This window comes from Galeopterus variegatus, unplaced genomic scaffold (genome assembly GCF_000696425.1).
Source record: "Galeopterus variegatus unplaced genomic scaffold, G_variegatus-3.0.2 Scaffold2781, whole genome shotgun sequence".
NCBI lineage: Eukaryota > Metazoa > Chordata > Mammalia > Dermoptera > Cynocephalidae > Galeopterus > Galeopterus variegatus.
Genome location: NW_007728892.1, coordinates 117,032 through 128,426, shown reverse-complemented (window position 1 = coordinate 128,426; position 11,395 = coordinate 117,032).

Here is an 11,395-nt window from a genome sequence, read left to right as displayed (position 1 = left end):
TCTCTGTGAAGTGGCCGGAATGGAGGGAATTGCCCGGGTCCATATCCCCTTTTCCCTTTCCAATCTCTCCCAAATCATAAAATGACTGGGATCTTTCCAGTCCAACTCAGACAAATATATTAAGGAATTTAGATATCTCACCCGTCTTATGATCTCACCTGGCATGATATTTTTTATGATTCTCTCTACTACTTTGTCCCCCAAGGACAGGAAGCAGGTCTGGATAACAGCCCAACAACAGGCAGATGAGGTACATGCTCAAAATAATAGGTGGCCTGTAGGAGCCATTACCATCCCTCATACGGACCCAAATTGGTACTACCAGGTCAGCCATAGGGATCAGGATCTCTGGGATAATATGATCTTAGAGAAATCACACAAAGATCCACTGAAAATCCCAGCAAGTTCCTAACCCGCCTCTCTGAGGCTTTACATAAATACACACATATAGACCTAAACTCCCCTGCAGGCATGGCCCTCTTACACTCTCATTTTATTACCCAATCAGCCCCTGATATTCGAAAAAAACTACAAAAACTTGAGGATGGTCCAAATACAACCCAACGAGACCTCCTCAATGCTGCTTTCCAGGTTTTTAACAATAGGGAGGAGGAGGAGGAGAAGAAAAATTGTTACAAAAGAGATCAGGTCAAATACCAGCTCCTGGCTAATGCTATCTGTGGTTCACATACTCTAAAGCTGGCTGCCTCTAAGGACAAGCCACCGGGGAACTGCTTCCAATGCAGTCAACTAGGCCACTGGGCACAGGCCTCTTCTGACCCCAGGCCCTCTCCTGGGGCCTGTTCTGACCCCAGGCCTCCTCCTGGGCCCTATTTTCACTGCAAACAACCAGGTCACTGGGGGGTTGACTGTTCCACTTGCCAGAGAGGGAGTGGCCCAGTCCCTAACCCACAGCCTTTGGCTTCCTGGCCATCTTTACCAGAACTTCTTGGATTCACCCAAGATGAGGACTGACGATGCCCAGGGCCTGAGGCCCCATGGAGATCACCATGCGTGAGCCCAGGATAACTGTCCTTGCAGCAGGTAAGCCCATCTCTTTTGTCATTGATACAGGGGTCATTTACTCTACCCTTCCTGAATGTGCAGGACCAACAACCCTGTCCTCTATCACAATAGTAGGGATAACAGGATCAGAATACCACCCACAGATCACTCAACCCCGTTCATGCACCCTACATCACACCAAATCAACACACAAATTTTTAATAATGCCTCAACGCCCAGCCCCCTTACTAGGATGGGACATCCTTTCCAAATTCAAAGCTACGCTTACTCTAAACACTTTAACTCTGGCTACAATACTCCTGTTACAGGCCACCCAGACCTGGCCCCTGAGGCTTGCACCGTCCCCTTCCCCTCGGACAAGGTCAATCCCTAGTATGGGACACTTCTCCCTCCATTGCTATGTACCATTCTCCATCCTTGTTAAGTTGTGGAACCCCTCTTTGTTCCCTAATGTCCCACAATACCCATTGCTAACGAACACCTAATAGGCTTAAAACCCATCATACACAAACTCATTTCTTCTCATCTCTTACGGCCTACCCACTCAACTTTTAATACACCAATCCTTCCAGTTATAAAGCCTAATGGCTCATACCACTTAGTTCAAGACTTCAGGGCCATTAATGCGGCTGTTTTACCCATAACCCCAATTGTTTCTAACCTCTATACTCTTCTATCCACAATCCCAACAACAACCTATTTCTTCTCTGTACTTGACCTAAAAGATGCCTTTTTTTCTATCCCCTTACACCCTTCCTGTCAAACCTGCTCACCTTCACTTGTACTGATTCTGATGTGCATTGTTCCCAACAACTCATCTGGATGGAACTACGTCAAGGATTTCGGGATAGCCCCCACTTCTTCGCAGGCCTTAGCTCAAGACTTATCTGAACTTCCCCCAACCTCCAGCACTTTAATATAATATGTGGATGACCTCCTCCTTTGTAGCCCCTCCTGTGAGGATTATCGAGTGTCCCTCGGCAAGGCCCAAATTTCTTCTCCTTCAGTCACCTATTTGGGAGTCCACCTCACCCCCCGACACCAGAGAAATAACGGTGGATCACAAGAGTTTAATTTCTGAACTCCCTACTCCTACCACAAAGGGTGAAATCCTTTCTTTCTTGGGGCTTGCAGGGTATCTTCACCTATGGATTCCTAACTTTGGCGTGCTAGCAAAGCCACTTTATGAGGCAGCCAAAGGGGATCCTGCCATTCCCTTAGATCCCACAAAGCCCATTCATTCTTCCTTCCAGTGATTAAAAGCTGCTCTCCTTGCAGTCCCAGCTCTATCCTTCCCAAACCTATCTCATCCTGTTATCCGATATGTCACAGAAACCCAAGGACTGGCGGTCGGGGTTTTGGGACAAGAGGTGGGAGATATCTTCTCCCCTGTTGCATACCTTTCCGAACAACTGGACACCACAGCTAGAGGATGGGCTCACTGTTTACAGGACTTGGTGGCAGCTGCCATTTTAGCACAAGAAAGCTGTAAACTAACTTTTGGACAACAGTCATTTGTTTCCCCCATCATCTTCAAGACCTTTTCAGCCATGAGGCCAAATCAATTCTCTCCCCTTCCTGCCTACAACTTATTCACCTTACTTTCATTGAGAATTCCCAGTTTTCCTTCAAACCTTGCCCTCCCCTAAATCCAGCCACTCTCACTCCAAAACAGTCACAACCTTTACAGCATAACTGTACGAAGGCTCTGGAACTTTTTCTCAATCCCTTTCCACACATTTTCCCACACTCTATCACATGGCCTAACCTACACTGGCCTCAGTCATCAGGCAAAGTAGAAAAAGCCAATCACCTCATAAAAACACACCTCACCAAGCTGTCCGTGGAACTTCACCTCCCTTGGACCCAACTTCTCCCTCTAGCACTCACTCACCTGTGAGCTGCCCACCACACACCCACTGGCCTCAGCCCCTTCAAACTTATGTATGGTAGACCCTTCACTCTCACACCTCTCCCCTCCAGCTCATCACCTTTAGGCCAGTATCTCCCTACTCTTTCACTAATTAGGGATCTTCTTTGGGAACAGGCCAACCTTCTATCACCTCGTCCTTTCCCCAACACCCTGTCAGATTTTAAACTGAGCCTGGGACAGCACATGTATATTAAAACCCAAATCCCAAAGCCCCTCTCACCATGTTGGAAAGGGCCTTATACAGCACTTCTCACATCCACACAGCAGCAAAGGTACTAGGAAAGGCCCCTTGGTATCACTTATCCTTGGTAAAACTAGCACCTGAGACTTTAACCAAAGAATCTGTTAACACCAAGCCAGAGGGGTCCCCCTGCTCAACCCCAACCCAACAACTCCTCACACTTCATCCATTTTAGGACCCACAAAACTGAAAATCTCCAGGACCTTCGCTCTTCCCCCAGTCCCAGAAGAAGGATGATCTTTCCCCCGGTGATTATCCTCTCACTCTTGCAGGCCCGCTTCACGCCCTTCACGCAGGAGCTGCTCCAAGACTGGTCCCAACTCGCCACCTCCAGTGTTGAAGACCTCCTTGAGTGGGTAACTGAGTTAGCCCGGCAGGGCGCCCTCTGTGATTACACCCCCGACGAGGTTACCGTCTCCTCCTTTTTCCTACTATGCACCCTCTCAACCTCTCAGCCTCTGGACATTTGCCTTCTCTCTTCCTCCTGCTTCTTTTCCTAACAGAGACGTATGCCACACCCTGTTCACAATGTATAACCAAGGTCTTGGTGGGTGGAAGGACACTTTCCAACCTCCCGGGTCTACCGACCAGAATCTTCACAGGAGCCCTACAGGACCCACTCACATCCCTGACATACGTTCCCACAACATGCTATGACCAGACAACTGCCACATCATGTTCTTATGGGGGTAAAAACTACTGGATAGCTCTTTCCAAAGGGGATTCTGCTGGAGTTCAGTGTCCCCTGCCCCCGATAAAAACATTTCTGCTTCACCCAAACCACTCACCTAGGCTACAGTGATGGGGGAGGACTTCAAGACAAAAGCACATCAGACCGCTAACCATGATGGGACCTATCCTTCTTCTTGGTCTCTGCCTCTTTTGGTGTTTCTCTAATTTCTTGCAGGAATGTTTGCAGGCTTTCACCAACCAAAGGTTACCGAATTCTTCATGGGAGGAGGATATCGGTCCCTGAGACGCTGAATTCCTCACGGGACGAGGACATCAGCCCCTCAGAATCAGCAACCCTTCCCCAGAAGAATACAGCCTCCCCACATGAAACCAATACCCCGCCACCTAATTGTTTTACCTGCCAACATAAATCTTTTATTTTTTCACATCTTTGCCCATCTCCAGCAGGAAGTAGCTTCACAAGAATGAGACCTTCACCCCTTTTCCCTTCTCCCTATACTTAAAAGGCGGGAATGATGGATCTTGGAAGTGACTAGCGCCATTTTACACACAATAAGCACAAAATAGCTGCCAGCCTTTTCCTTTCCACGAGGACCTCATGGTTTCTGAGAAATAGAAACTCCTCTACTTCCACATGGGTGCAACATTCCACCTGATTGCATCCGCCAGCCTTATCTTCCACTCAAGCACCAACCCCCCTCCCTGATTACATCAGCCTTCCCTACAGTCAATATAAGCCCTCCCACCCCCAGGCCTGGTGATGCTCCCCAGCAGACGTTTTTCCTTTAATAAAGCTTGATCAATATCCAGCATTTAGGCTCACTTTCTTTCAGAGACCTTAACTAATTAGAAACCAAGTCGTTGGAAAAGTGAAATTATATTTAGAGGTATTAATTAGATCTAAGTTGTCTTTTACTCTCAGGCAACTTTTAAAAATGTTTTAGAATAGTGAAAAGTGATTTTAATGCTAAGGATACCACCTAAATATTTACTGAAATTTCTTTATTTGAAAATAATTTTCACTTTGAAGTGAAAAATATTTAATAATAGAAAATTTTGAACCTTAAATTTCTCTATTAGTTAAGACTCCCAAATGTATAACTGAATGATATATTATAGAAGCACTTTAACATTCTAGATGGTCACAATTTTTTTTTAAACTAGGGCTGAAGTAAACAGAGAGGAAAGGAATGAAAGTTACAAAGTTTGTGGGACATTAAAAGATGTGTTACTAGAATAGTTTTTAAGAATTTTTTTTAAATTTATCAATATACAATGTAGTTGATTTTCATGTCCCTTTACCAATTCCTCCTGATGGTCACAATTTTCAATTGTGTTTGTTTGTGATAAACACTACTCTAATCCTAACCAAGGAGATGAAGTTATTTTCTCAGTAGTCAGTCTTAAAGCCTATCTCTGTGTAATTGAGATTCTTTAGAAGTTGGAGTTTCTGGTCTGAAACCAATTATTCAGCTTAGTTTTGAATATTGTGACTCATGTTGCCCATGACCATAAAGGCATTAGTAATATGGCTTAAATACTAGATGGACATAGAGATTGTAGGGGATCACACTGCTCCTTGAATTTGTTGCTGCGAGGGCCATTTGAAGCAAAGGTAATTGAAGAAATATACAGTATAATTTGACTGACTCTATTGCACTAGATAAAAGAATGTAAGATATTCTTGTGTTGGATAATTTAATAATTTTGAATAGGTCTACTCATCAAAGGAAGAAAGAAATTCAAGGGTTTAAATCCAGAAGGAAGAAAAATACAAAAGAAAAACATAGAAAAGAAAGGGAGGGTGATAATTTGCCTAAATCCAGGCAAAGTAAAAGGGCACTAAGATAAATCAGAGTTGAGTTTTAAATATATGTAAAATACTAAATTTTGAGGATTAATAAATTCATAAATGCTAAGCATTTTAAATCGTGCAGAAAGTATTTTGCTACTGTTATTTTAACATAATTTTAAAAACTAGGTGTTGATATACTAGGGGAAACTGTGGGAAGGGTACTCAGAACCTATGTACTGCCTTTGCAACTTATTATAAATCCATAATTATTTCAAAATAAAAAGTTGAAAAAAAACTAGGTGTTGATATACTAGGGGAAACTGTGGGAAGGGTACTCAGGACCTATGTACTGCCTTTGCAACTTATTATAAATCCATAATTATTTCAAAATAAAAAGTTGAAATAAATGCACAGTTGTTTAAAAACAAAATAAATAAATAAATGTAAAATAGGTGAACAGTGATCTATATGTTAGTAGATATAATTTACCCCAGATACTGGGGACAAGTCTTAATAAGAATATGATAAAATTGATTTTCTCCCAAAATCCAATTCCACAGTACGTTTTGGTTTGGAACTCACAAGGTAAGTTAATTTGAATTAACTGTGATTTTGAAAACATAAAAAGATTTACTTTCAGAACCAACAGGCCAGTAAAGACCACATAAATTTGCTTTATTGAATTTATTTATATTGTGCTTATTCTCTACCAGCCAATATACCTCATAAAAATTTTCCCATATAATTTCCTTCTTGAGAAACTATAATTGTCAATAACAGCATTTAGATTGTATGAAGGCCTGATAAGTTTCATGGGCATACCAGCTCCAGATAGATTTACTTGTATATTACATAAAAAGTCTCCTCTCATTTTAACCAGTGGTGATCAATTCCCCATAGTAAACATGATGAAACATTGGTATTTAAAAATTTGTGTGTAGAGATTGCAAACTCAAATTCAGGGACCAAATGGGTATAGGTTACACTGTAAGGTTATAACGAAGAGTAGGAAGTAGTGGGCAAGGTTATGAGCCAGAGTGCATGTCTTGTCTAAAGGCATTCAAAGTTTTTTAAAGCACTCTTCCAGGCTTACAAAACCTGAACCTGGAGGCAGGATTCAGCCTGACCACTATTTCAACACTTGTAACTACACAATCTATTTACAATGGAAATAGGACTTACAAAAAAAACTAGAAATGATCTCCTAACCTTTCAATTCCAGGCTCTGCCTTCAGAATGAAATTTCTCATCTTGGCTGGCCTTTTGAGCACAGCCACTGCTCAGCCCATCCCTGTGAGTACTCCCTCCTCAGGTGTCAACTCAATTTCAGATTTAGAGTCATCATATTTCTGGGCTAGAAAGCATTTCCTATATCTGTTTATTTCACAAAAGAGGAAAATAGAGTCCCGGCAAGTCACAGAATCAGGAATGCACCACCCTTCATCAGTTCCAGGCTCTGCCCAGTACAAATCCCAGCTCCATGTGCCATTTGCTAGCTGTGTGACCTTGAGCAAGGAAGGTCATGATTTCCCTGTCTATAAAATGAGTGGGTGGAGATGATAAAAATGCATCTAAGCTACATAAGTGTCCTAACTGAAATATAGGAAGCTCTCAATAAACTTAGCAATATAGAACAAGAATTCAGCAGTGGCCCAGGTCTAAATTAAGGAATTTGAATTCAGCTTCATTTGTAACACCCTTACCCCAAACCTTTTTTTTTTTTTTTTTTTTTTTCTTGTGGCTGGCCAGTAAGTGGATCCAGACCCTTGACATTGGTATTATCAGCACCACACTCTGAGTGAACTACCTGAATTATATCTGAGTCCAGCATACAGATTAATCTTAAAAGGATTACATACAGATAAATCTTTAAAAGTCCAATTTTTGAAAGCCAGATTTGTATATAAAGTTACATTTATATATAGTGCCCCTAGATAACAAACCTGTTTCTTTAGACCGCAATTCTTTTTTCCACAGTTGACAAGTATTGTTAATTGAATAAGGCTCCGAACAATTTGTATTGCCTGTTTCTTTTAGATTATTATGCTCCTGGAAATATTGCAGTATATGTATTTCATTAATTCTATTATGTACTCTGTTACATTTTAGCAACTCTGAAATTGAGTTCTGTCTTACAAATATGACATGATAACGTATGTGTCAGCTTAACAACAGTCTTTTTTGGTGATTATGAAATAATGGTGCCTTTTATAATGATGACATCTTAGAATATATTAAATACAGTAATCCTAGAACACCATTAACTTCACCTTTATACCTCTTTTACCATCAGTTGACTATTGCCATGCCTTCCACATGCATACAAATTAGATCTATGCATCTAATCTGTGTTTATTACAGTCTGAATACGTAGGGCACCAAAAATAGACAAGAAATCCTCTCCCCTGCACATCTTTTAACAATGGAGTGAGGAAGCTTTCAAAATTTGTGTCTGGGATACAGAAGTAAAATTTACACTTCCATACTCCTTTCACTTTGAATTTATAAATGCTGACTAAATTGAGAACACTGTTCATTCAAAGATAAAAAGGCATACAATATGCAATTAATCTTAAGAAATGTAAATAAAATCATTTTTGGATATAAGTTTAAAAGCAAAAAGTACTCAGTGTTCTAAATCAATTGACAAAATTTACCCAACTTTTCCCTATTAGATACCCAATTGCTTCTTATTTCAGAGGTGAAACTACATCACTAATGGGTATAATGCTTACATTAGCAGGAGGAAAATACATTCAATAGTGGTTTATTACCTACTCTCATTTAGAATGAAATCTCTTTTTAATGGATAATGTACTTGACATATGCTGCTTTACCTTCTTGCTGTTATTGTTTTACAAGCTTGAACAATATGGAGGAGGTTCCAGTGAACAGGTAAACTTCCAGTTGTATTTTCAAATGATGTGTTCATCATTTTAAAAGTTTGCCACTGTCTGAAATGACTGACATCGTGTTTCTTTTTATAGAGATTTAACTTTTACCCACTACAAGTACCACCATTTTTTCCACAGATCCTATTTCGCCCACCTCCACAATTGCCCCCGGTAAGCACGGGTTTGGGAAATCTTAAACTGTGAAAAGTATTTATTAGTTAGATGATGATTATGAAATTTTACAAATTTTGATAAATATTAGTCTTTAAGAGGTCACCAGGAATCAGCTATTCACCCTCCTCTCCCTGCATAGCTTGTAGTGGAGTGTAATAAAGGGCTAACAAATTTCCTCCCGAATCTTCAGTGACCTCTTTCAGGTTTCTCTCTATACTTGCCATTAAAAAGTACTTAGACTATGATGAGCCTAGATACTTTTTATGAAGAGAATATTAATTTCTATAATACCCATTCTTTCGCTTCTACTAATTCACCTTGCTGCTTTCTTTTCTCTAAAAAGCTTTTCTTCCAACTCTTGATAAGTTTTTCTCAACGGTCAAGCTATATAATTATTTTGTTCTTGTTGTTGTATCTTCTCCAATCTCTCCAAATATCTGGATTCTTATAACATTTTTCAATAAGGGCCAGAATGATGCTAACTACATAATAGAGTTGCCTTTATTCTATATATAACACTTTTGTGGGTAGAAACAGATAGCATTCATTCAGTTAATATTTACTGAGCGTCTGCTCCATAATAGAGCCAGTGGTGAGTGCTGCAGATATGAAAAATATGGGATAAGTTCAAGATCTGATGAGGAAAAGACATTCATAAATGAAAAATACACAAATACAAAGCTGTGGTCAAAGACTTCACAGAGGAGATGATACCTGAGTCAGGTCTTGAAGAATCAGGAGTGGGCAGGGCATTCCAGGCAGAACAGCAAGTGCACAGGTGAAGACTTGAAAAGCACATGGCAAATTGCGGGAAGAACAACTTATACAATGAGTCTGCAACACAGGTTGGGGCCATGGTAAATTTGGATAGTATTCAAGCAAATGATGTTTCCCTTAAAAAATCGCACACATTTAAAAAGTTCACACACATTTTAAAATAGCATCTTGCTTGATATCTTGCTTGACCCCCTAAATATTTTGAAAAACAATTTTCCATAATTTTGTTTTTATATCTAAAGGTAACAAATACCTTCCCTTTGCTTGTATTTAATTTCAAACTGTTTGTCTCAACTTTGAGGCTTTTAAAAATTTGTCACTAGAGTTACAGTCCTCAGTGGAACTCTTCTTTTCCTTTAATGTTTTCACGTTCTAATAGAATCCTAGACACTAAATTTCTAACTACTTGCATTTATAATTGCTAATTATTTTGATTCTAGTCAGAGCTAAGTGCACTGTTTCCCTTTCCTAATTTTTTGCTGAAATTCAGTATGATTTGTTTTAAATTAATGCAAAATCCTGGAATCCTGGTTTATAATGAGAATTTTAAAATCCCTATAACATATCTAAAATTACGTAAATCTATGTGGCACTTTAAAGATAATCATTAGTATTTGAGATGGAAATTCTTCCTACCACCAGATGGCAGAATAGTATTTAAAAGCAAGCAAAGAACTCCTACTGCAGAGGAACAGGTAGATAATCCAAGAACTACCAACACTAATATACAAGATAGATTCCTGGGCTTTAAGTTTGACTAATTAAGCAAAATGACAATACCTCTTGAAAGAAAACTTGTATAGAATCCACTAGACTCTAATCTACACCAAGGAGAAAATGAGCTCCCTAAGAACAATGTGTCTTGTTTACTGCTATCCGACATATATTAATTGCTCAGTATATACTGCAGGATGAATGGATAGATAGCTGGAAGGATGAGTGAATGAATAAATGAGGAAAAAGCCAAAAGAAAATGTTCATAGTTTGGTTCAAAATTCACTTTTTTTTTCTTCCTTTTTTGTAGATTATAAGTCCTTTTCCTTTTCCTTTTCCTTACAATCCAAATCAGGTAATTATACTTAAAGCTTCATTTAAGGTAGTACTTAGACAAATACAAAACAAAAACTTGAAAATATTCTAGATTTAATTGGACAGGACTTTGATACTATGAATGAATGGTTAGCATTCTCTTTGGCGGACCATTAGTTACTGATATTTTGTTGGATTTGAGTAATTTAACATACAAATCTCACATAACCTTGAAAACTGAACTACCTAAGACCTGAAACTTTCCTTAGTCATGTGGAGTGAATCCAGTAACCAGTACAAAAAGTATTTAATTTGAAGTCAAATAACCCAGGGATGCAAAACTCCAGGTCTGCCATTTACTACTTTGGAGAAATCCTAAACTCTTTTGAGCTTTACCTTCTTCTATAATATAAAATGGTGCAAATAGATGATTTATGAAGTCTATTTCACCTCTAAAATGTTATACTTACATTAGCAGGAGGAAAATACATTCTTATCAAAATGTAATTTGTCCTAGATGCTTTGGAACTATATTTAAAGTTACAGTCATGGTATAAAAGAAAGGTTCAAATTTTATTTTCGAAAAGGTTTTACTGAATGAATAATAAATGCATATAATGAGGTTGATTGGCACATACCAAAAAATAAGTTTTGCATATTACAGAATATTAATTCCAAGTTTTTAAATGATACTATTACAAATATAGGAAATAACATTATTAAAGTTTTCTTTCATAAAGAAGTAATCCCATAACACAGTCTTTTTTCCAACCCTGTAAGCATAGATTTAATAACCTTTCTGAGGAGTCCTTGCTATGTTTGGAGCCCGGAAA